The sequence below is a fragment of the Anolis carolinensis genome, chromosome 2 (assembly GCF_035594765.1).
Source record: "Anolis carolinensis isolate JA03-04 chromosome 2, rAnoCar3.1.pri, whole genome shotgun sequence".
In the NCBI taxonomy this organism is placed as follows: domain Eukaryota; kingdom Metazoa; phylum Chordata; class Lepidosauria; order Squamata; family Dactyloidae; genus Anolis; species Anolis carolinensis.
In genome coordinates, this window is record NC_085842.1 from 127,158,590 (window position 1) to 127,168,976 (window position 10,387).

A 10,387-nucleotide genomic window follows, 5' to 3' on the forward strand; every position below is an offset into this window, starting at 1 on the left:
GCCCCATTCTCTCACTCATTCACATCCATATGCCTGGAAATGAAAGCAAAAAAGCCAAAAGAGCCTTAAAAGTTTTTAAAAGCATTTATTATTGTATCAACCCTCTGTCTCTTTCTTGCTGGTTCTTCTTTCAGACATACTAATCACTAGCATGGGGACAGATCAGACAGATAGATCAGTTGCTGCTGCTTTTCTTCTACCAATGATTAGTTAGTTATGCCTGAGGTATCCCAATCAGGAAGATATTCCACACAAGAAAGAAAAGGCATTAAAAGTAAGACTGTTTTTCTGTAAATTGGGGGGAACCTGTGTATGTATGCATGCCAAACTAGGAAAAGAGGCAGGGATCATGTCTTGGAGATAATATAATCCCAGAATGGTTCTGAAGGCACGTAAAGAAAGAACAATCTCAAATGAATTACTTTTCCTTTTAGAAACAATGCTTTTGTAGCAAAACAAAAAGAGCCTAACATGATAAGGCCCTTAATTACCTATGGTTAAATGTATTTACTTCCTTAACCTGGTGGCGCAGCAGGTTAAACTGCTGAGCTGTTGAACCTGCTGGTCACTATATCTTGGCCCATTGATGGAGTAGTTTGTTGCTAGTTTTTAATACTGTAGGGTTTTATTATTATTATTATTATTATTATTATTATTATTATTATTATTAATTTTCTGACCAAAAGGTCAGTAGTTCGAATCCAGGGAGCATGGTGAGCTCCCACTGTTAGCCCCAACTTCTGCCAACCTAGCAGTTCGAAAACATGCAAATGTAAGTAGATCAGTAAGTACCACTCCAGTGGGAAGGTAACAGTGCACCATGCAGTCATGCCGGCCACATGACCTTGGAGGTGTCTATGGACAATGCCGCTCTGAGGCTTAGAAATGGAAATGAGCACCAACCCCCAGAGTCGGATACGACTAGACTTAATGTCAGGGGAAAACCTTTGCGTATATTTCACTGTGTTTATATTTATTTAGTACTAATAAACAAAATGTTGCATGAGTTTATATTTTAAAATAAGAATTTACCAAAATTAATAAATGTGTTCATATTCAGTATGGAATGCACATATGATTTTAAGCTCTAGATGAGGGAGAAACCAAAACTAGCAATCATTATCTGTCCAGAGATTTCAGGGATTAATTTCATTCACTGTTGGTACCTCCCCCCCCCCCCCCCCGAGTGGCTGCTCAGTTTTAAGATTAATTTGGTAGACAGCATGGTCTCTTTACTGTGGGAAGAAGTGCACTTTTAAAATCTGGGAGTGCAAATGGGCTAAGTTCATTTTAGAAATTATAGAATTCTCATTTAAATGAAATCTCAGGAATTTCATTTAAGAAATTGAGAAATGTCTTTCCATTTATTCATGAAAGAAATAATTTTTAAGTGCGTGCACACACACAACACATATATGTACAGGACAATATGAAATAGACAGATTTCCCATTCTAGGGATACAATGTAACATCAACTTAACATCAAACAGCACAGTGAGTTTGAAACTGCTAGATTGTTTGGGTGTTTAAACACTAAAATAGTGTGTGTCATTTGATCCCATCAGGGAAGAACAAGGCGGTCACATCTCACATCTATTGAAATATATACCACTGGATGTTGGTTATAAACTATATCCCTTCCTGTCTGTGGAAACCATCTTAGTAGTTATACTATTTTTTTGAGAGTATGAGTACATGTGTTTTAAAAAGCCTATATACAGTTAGTTATAATAGGGCTGGCTTTTTTTAATTTCCAACGGAGAAGGAAAGGATCTCTTTGTAATGTGTAAATATTCATGAAAAACATACAACCATCTTTATATTGGACTGTTTAAAATATGTAAACTTCTTTGGGAAAAGGCAATAAACTCAACCACAGTTTCCTACTGGACAAATCGCATGCATGTATACATAAATCATTCTGATTCAGGAATCTATTATGGGGAGTAGCCTGCTAATGGAAACCTACTTGTTCTGCCACTTTTTAATTATGCAATTAACATCATTCTTAATCTCAGTGGATGTAAACTATAGGAGGACTAGACATTATTACATAAATGTTTGCTTTTCTTTCATTTTTCCAGTCCTGTTACATTCCAGTTCATACCCCAAAGTATAGCCTTTGTTTTGTTATTTCAGCAATAATTGACCAACTTATGCAGAATGTCATACTGTGGTTTACTGAACTGGACAAAAGTATATACACATCATTAAGTAGGGTTGAACTTATTAATTGTATACTCTTATTGGAGACAAAATTGGGCAGGCTTTGTTAAATATTATATGGAACAGTGGCATCACTAGGGAGGTGAGGTGGGTATGGACCTCACTATGTGATACAATCAGAGGGAGTGACACCAAAATGACCCCAACTTTTCATTGCGAAGGAATGTGCAAATGCCCCTCTGCTAGAAAGATGTGTACTTGCTTTCTGCGAAGTGGACTCACTGGCCCAGTGGGAAGGAGAGAACAGCAGGAAGGGTCTGGAGTGCATGCACAAAGCCCTGCCATGGATCATCTCTAGTAGGCAGGCCTGCCTTATCATTCTTTCCACTGCCTGCTTGGCAGGTTGTGTCTTGATGGACAGAGCTTCAAGAGGCAGCTGCAAGATTAGACTTTGCCAGGTTGGGCACTTCAGTAGTGTGAGGAAGCAAATGTGGTAGTGGCGCCAGTCTCTTTTACCCTGTCCCTCCTCCTAAAGACTTCATCTCTGAGGCAATGTATGCTCACTTCTCTGGCCCGTCTTCCTACTGCAAGGCATGTGATATGAGAAACCGCTACCACCTCTACAGTGTTCTCCTTGCCACTTTGGAAATACTGTGAGTGGTGTTAGGGAAGGTGGGAAGGAAGAAGGAACAGGATAGATTGGTGTATTTAGGGGGTGTCCCTCCCCTGAGCAGATGTTTCTCAATTTTGCCCCAGTGCCACCTGCTCATTTATGAGGGGTGACACCATAAGGTAATGCATTTGGTGACACCAACCCTCATGATTCCACTGATATGGAACTCATGGAAACATTATGCAAGATGGTGGAGAACCGCAATACTCGGCAGGCAGGCCTCAACCACCAGGGAGCACCAGATAAGATGTAAGAAGCTAGGAGAGTGAGGTAGAAGCAGAAAAAGGAATGGTGAGGTGCTGGAGAGAACTATGTGGGTCTCTTGGCCCACAGTGTACACCATAGGCTGGCCTGCTGGGAAGACTGCTGCCTCATTTAAAGCATTAAAGGAAAATTCAGTTCCTAGGCAAGATGACCTAATGTGTGGAATGAGAGGAGCACCGTCTCATCTGTTATTTTAGGATACAAATAATAAAAAAGCGTTGGTCAATCCTGGATGCACAGTCTCCATACTAGTCATGTGCTTATTTCCATGGTTGCTTGGATGCCTTTTATTTCCCTGGTTCTGAAGGTTTGATTTTGCATCATATTAGGAAACAGACTCAAATCCCCATAGGATTACAGTGAAGATAAGAAGGCCAGGGCACCACCTATTTCACCATGAATTCCTCAAAAGACAGATGTCATATCAATAGCACTTTTTAAAAAATTACATAAAACTCTAAAAAGAAAATATGCTGTTCATTTTTCCCCTTTCCTAAACATAAACCCACAGGCTTGCTCTTGGTAGTAGGCTGCTAACATGGATTTTGGTAATTTCACTCACAGGTATAAATTTCTTTGGAATTTAGATGATGCCAATAAATATTCATGAAGTTCTCTTGGTTTAAAATAGTGGGTTGATCATTTTCAGGAGTAAAAAGGTCTTGGCTCCACATTCTGGTTTCGGATAACAGATTTGCTTTGGATCATTCACAGAAACTGATTATTACTGCTCTAATAGTACATCTGTCTGAAATGGCACTAAATTGGGAGTTTTGCAGTTGTCAATCAAAGATTTTGTAAGATTGCTTTCATCATCTGTTAGAAGGAGGTGGGATGGGAAAACTGAATATGGACTCAGTTCCAAGCTATTGTAATTTTGGCATCAATTCCTATCATTGCACACATCCTTTTCTGAACATTTGAAATGTGATTCAGTTCATCCTTTCAAAGATCATTATAATTAAGCAGAAATACGTTGTTTGAGTGTGCTACCAGATCAGCATTCTGGCCCCAAATGCACTGGAGTTATGAAAGGTTTTAATGCCCTCATTGCATTTTATATAAGGGACACCATGTTACTGCACCACTGTATGTAATGGGACTTGAGCATTCAGGAGGCCCGGGATAGTTAGGGCCCAGGTAGAGTCCTCGAAAAAGAGTCCGCGAAAAAGACTTTGGAGTCCTCGTGGACAACAAGTTAAACATGAGCCAACAATGTGATGCGGCTGCTAAAAAAGCCAATGGGATTCTGGCCTGCATAAATAGGGGTATAGCGTCTAGATCCAGGGAAGTCATGCTCCCCCTCTACTCTGCCTTGGTCAGACCACACCTGGAATACTGTGTCCAATTTTGGGCACCGCAGATGAAGGGAGATGTTGACAAGCTGGAAAGCGTCCAGAGGAGGGCGACTAAAATGATTAAGTGTCTGGAGAACAAGCCCTATGAGGAGCGGCTTAAAGAGCTGGGCATGTTTAGCCTGCAGAAGAGAAGGCTGAGAGGAGACATGATAGCCATGTACAAATACGTGAAGGGAAGTCATAGGGAGGAGGGAGCAAGCTTGTTTTCTGGTGCCCTGCAGACTAGGACACGGAACAATGGCTTCAAACTACAGGAAAGGAGATTCCACCTGAACATCAGGAAGAACTTCCTCACTGTGAGGGCTGTTCGACAGTGGAACTCTCTCCCCCAGGCTGTGGTGGCCTTCGTTGGAGGCTTTTAAGCAGAGGCTGGATGGCCATCTGTCGGGGGTGCTTTGAATGCGATTTCCTGCTTCTTAGCGGGGGGTTGGACTGGATGGCCCATGAGGTCTCTTCCAACTCTACTATTCTATGATTCTATGAGTGATTCTTAGAAGGCTAAGTAGAGGCATTTATATGTGGGGAAATAATGGGATATTAATAATCTAACCAGAGTGACAAATCTGAGCTTAAATTGTAATTTTATGTGAGGCATTCAAATTACTGTCCCTGTGCAGCAGCGCATAACTTGCATTATCAAAGTCCAGAACTGGGGTGCATCTCCACTGTAGAATGCATGCAATTTGATACCACTTTGACCGTCATGGCTCAATGCTATGGAATCACGGGAGTTGTAATTTGGTGAGGCACCCACACTTTGGCAGAGAAGGCTAAGGACTTTGTAAAAACTTTAACAGCAGTTACAGTGCAACGGTGTCATATTCTTCAAATAGAAAGATACCTGTGTCTTGAACAACAGATTGCCAAGAAGAATCAGTCTGTAAAAAATCTTTGATATTTAAAGACACACATGTTCTTTAAAATTATACCTCTGAGACATAAAATTTATTACTGTGGTTGTGTTCATGCTGTTGCCAATCACTTGTACTCCAAGGCTAAGAAGATAAATATTAATCTGTTGCTCCTTAGTTAGAAGATGTTTTAGTTATTTATGAACATGTATTACATAGATGCCCAATTGTAGAAAATGTGGTTTTAGTAAATATAATTGGCCTATATTAATATGCTTAGCCTACTCTCATCTCCTACATGCTCCCTTCCTCTCCCTTTTTCTTTATTTTCCCTTTCTTTGAAATAATAGTTCTTTTAAAAATCCAATTAAAAAACTGAGGCATCATAGCCAATGTCTTACACCAAGCATGCAACAGTGTTGGATTTTACTTTGGCTCCCATGATCGGCAGTATCCTATTAGGAGACCTTCACTCAAAAAATAGGCCCACCACTAGAAGAGGAACTAGATGGAGTGAGAGTCAAAAATAAATGAAATGACCCTCTTTCCAGTGTATCAAAGCCTTCTGAAGAAGGAAAGAGCCCATCTGGACCTAAGGCAAAGTCCCTGTCCCAATCTTTCATGACTCTTGCTGTTGATGGATCAGGCTGCACCTGTTGATGTTTTAACTTTGTCACATGGCTATGAAAGACAGCGAATTCATATCTAGTTGAGTCCCTTTTTAATATGTTCCCATTATAAGCTATAATAAAATATAATTATATCACTACAGAGTATTGGATGAAATTATTTTAGGGTCAAGTTGAAGCCTATAGTTTTACAAGAATGAAGAAGTCTGTGCATTCCTACTTAAAGTTGGATGAGGAATGTCAGGTGAGGCAGCCTATTTGGAATTAATCCAACTTGCATTATTAAACCTATTTAGACTATCTTCATATTACTGTTGTTACTGTCAGTAATTGTCACAATTGCTGAAGTCACTTTTATAGTCAAACCTGTCATGGATATTTTGATTACAACTATGGTGATCTACACATACTAATAGTGAGCTATTGGTCCCATTGACTAAACTTATCTTATTTGAATTTTACTGAGCTATGTGTATTTTCAAATTAGGTATGATGAGAGTAGCTTTCACTAAAGAAGATTCCAGTAAATTTACACATGAAATCAACAAATTCCAGCTAATATAATGCTCAGAACATGTGAATCACATTATCTGCTAAATGTACAAGCAAAGGATGGGAAATGTATTTATTACAACAGGGTACTCTTCTGGCTGGAGAATTCTGGGAGCTGTAGTCTTTAAAAATAACTTTTCTAAATGCTGTGATATTGTTTAGACTTTAAATGGCATTAAAGCAAGCCATCATAACAAATGGTCAGGTATAATGGGAGATGAAGATCAACTCTCACAAGTTCTCCTCTCCAGTCCTGTTCTATAGAAAGAAATATGTCTGCAGATACAATTGCCTACCTTCCAAATTCTATAGTCAACCCCTCACAGAAAACAGCTTCTCTGGATATTTGAATTAGACTCTGTGGCTCAAGCTAAGCTACCAGAGAATCTATTTAGGAGACCTTTTATTGCCATTCTTTTGCATATCATTACTATATTTATTGGCTTTGTTGCATTAGTATGAGGAGGACACATTATAGAAGTTTAAATTCGAGAAGCCTGTTTAAAGACTTCACAAGCATGTGATCCATGGTGTTGAGCCTGAAGATATTCAAATGGCACAAAGTCAAAAGTCATTGCAGCTAATCAGGATTGGGTTTGTTATACTGATAAGATAAACACATTCGCCTCTCCTTTTTATCAGATACTAAAAAGAAATGGGACATGAGAGAGATTCCATGACAGCCAGTAAGCATCTTTTGTGCCTTCAGCAAACCCAAACCCATCTTAATACTTTTCATTACAAATCCACCATAAATTATAACACAAATTTGCCATTACTCAAGGCTGTTCTTTCCCACTAGTCTTAGTTACCACGTTTAATTACAAGTGAGTAGAGCCTTACCTTTGATTTCTGCCTGATTAGGGCTGGAGTTATGGGACTAGTCAACACTAGATTCTGTGCATGGCACAATGAGATCATGTATTTCTAATGAACAGGTGAATTTGTGGAAAACATCCAGAGATTTAGGAGTTGTTGTTTTGTTTTGTTTTTTAATTTTAGCTTTCACTGCTACTTTCTTGCTTTTGAAAGAGAAATGATGAAATCATTTTTGACATTATTGTAATTTTGGGCTAAGAAACACACTTGAGTTATTTACATGGCATTAGTAGCTGCATAGAGCAAATTTAGAATGCTAATTAAAAAAAATCTATGGGTGAGAAACAACATTCAGATTTGGGGTTCAATGTCACCAAAATAGTGACAATAACCAATTCTGTTTCTTTCTACCAAATTCTAAGGAAATTGGTTCTAAACCAATATCTAGAAACAATGATAGATTGGGTGAAGCTGAACAAAGTGAATCTCGGTCCAGAAAAAGATGGAAATGCTCTTGGAGTAGTAAAGGGCAGATCAAGGGATAGAGATTAATCCTATGTTGGAGAGCATTGAAGACAAAGGCTCACTTCTGGATGCCCAGGTATTTATGATAGCAAGGTGTAAACAGATGTGTCCACAGTGACATATATCTTCATTCCATCCCATCTGGATTATTCTGATACATTTTTTACAACTGACTAAAGGAGTCTGGTAATTTGCAGCTCAAACAAAATAACTTTCCCAAGCTCTGAATAAACTAGATATCTTAAAGCAACAAAGAATGGTGATGTTCTAAGAACTTACTTGGCATACATTGCCATGCAATTCCTCATACCAAAAATGTTGTTAGTCCTTAATGTTCTGAAGATGCTGCATTGTTTCTGTTAATAAAAATTGTTGCATGAATGAAATCATCTGTGCTAGTTAGACCAGAGCCGGAATATGCATTTTTGAGTTTTTCATCCATCTATACATACATACAGCTATAGATGCAGACACATACATGCAGACAATTATATGAAATGGGACTCATAATTTGGCGATTTTTTTTTCAAATACCTCATTTGAAGGAGGCAAACCTAGCAAAAGCATAGCTCAGGGAATTCTGTGTAGGATGGGAAAAACAGGAGCTTGTCTCAATGAGAGGCCAGATAGGATTCTGATTTTGAGAGATCAAATTTATAAAAGGTATGAAAAAGCTGGCAGAAGGATGGAGGACAGATGGAATAGAGATGGGAAAGAGTTGGCTATAGTTTTATGGACAGAGGTAGTTCAACCACCAGGCCAACTAAGCAGTTGTTTGTGGCGCCATCTTGTTGGGGGCGCCATCAAGTCTCCTGCGACCTGCTGTCTCCTGCGACCTGCTGCCGCAAGGTATTGAACTGCTTTTTTCTGTTGATTTGTTGTAAAACATTGTGTTTTAGTGCTTAATTTGTAAAATCTTAATGTAATTTGATGTTTAATAGGCTTTTCCTTAATCCCTCCTTATGATCAAACATTTTTGCTTATCCAACGCTTTTATTTTTCAGTGATTGGTTTGGGGGGGGGTGCCAAAATTCTGTTCGCCTACACTTGAAAAATACCTAGGGCCAGCTCTGTTTATGGATAGTGATTTAGTAGTTCAAGTATTGATATATTATCTAGCAATGTCTTAATAAAAATTAGTTTGTTTCTTTGTTTTGAAACTGTCTCTGTCTGTCTCTTTCAAGTCCTGATAAAGAATCAGGCCATGTTTACAGCAGTGAGCCTACAAACTAATACATCTCCAGATCCACAAAGGGAGTTTACCTTGAGGCCTCCCAAAAAATAATCCAGGGAAGAAAAAAAAGGGGGGGGAGTGGGGGAGAGAGGGAGAGGGAGAGGGAGAGGGAGAGGGAGAGGGAGATGGGCATGGTAAGTGACAAGAGCCTAAGAACTAGAAATAGGGGATCAACCTGGAAATAAAATATGTTGCATTTCCCATAAGAAAAAAATGAATGCAAAATTAATTGAAAGGGGATGGGTGTAGTGGCGAAAGGAAACACAGTCCTGTTTGCCAAGGCAGCTAAGCCAATGCTTCTTTGCACCAAGATCCACACTGAAACATGGAAGATGCAGTGGTGGCAGGGATGACATCTGCATGCGGGTGCTCTAGTGAATGCAAATATTGCTTCCCTGCATTTCATTTCAATAGAGTGGAGAAGGAAAATTCATTTTGTGGAAGGTGAAAACCTTCATTGAATCAATTCATTCTCCTTGTCCCACCCACACCTCTATTTCAATAGCAATGTATGAACGATTAGAACCTAGGCTTTTATTCAGGAACATTTTGGCAAAACCCATCCTCAAAATAGATGCAACTCTAGTCAAGCCTGATTAGTGCTGATAGAGATGAATAGCAAGGAGAAACAGAGTTCCAGCATTCTGAGAGGAATATGAAGCAGAGAAGAGCAATAAATTGAGCAAGCAGATCGTCAAGCACTTTACTGAGAGTTCTGTCCTGTAGTACATGCAGTATTTCCAGGAGACATACTCTCTAAATCCCAGATTGGCTTCTGCCCCTCCAGAGGAACAGTGGATATTATCTTCACTGCATGGCAGCTCCAAGAAAAGTGCAGGGAACAAAATCAACCTCTGTACATAGCATTCACAGACCTAGTAAAGACCTTTGACACCATAAATCATACTGCTCTCTGGACCATCCTCTTGAAAATCTGATCCTCTGATAAATTTGTAAACATTCTGCGACTCCTCCATGTTGACGTGTTGGCAACAATCTTGGACAGAAACAGTTCCCAAAGTGACCCATTTAAGGTGGGAACAGATGTGAAACAGGGATATGTTATTGCCCTTACCTTATTTTCAGTCTTCATAGTTATGATTCTACACCTTGTTGATGAGAAGCTTCCCAGTGTGAAAATCATAGATCAGACAGACGGCAAGCTCTTTAACCTCAGGAGGCTGAAAGCCAAAAGTAAAGTCACAATAACTTCTATTATAGGTAAAGGTTTCCCCTGACGTTAAGTCCAGTCGTGTCTGACTCTGCGGGTTGGTGCTCATCTCCATTTCTAAGCCGAAGAGCCGGTGTTGTCCGGA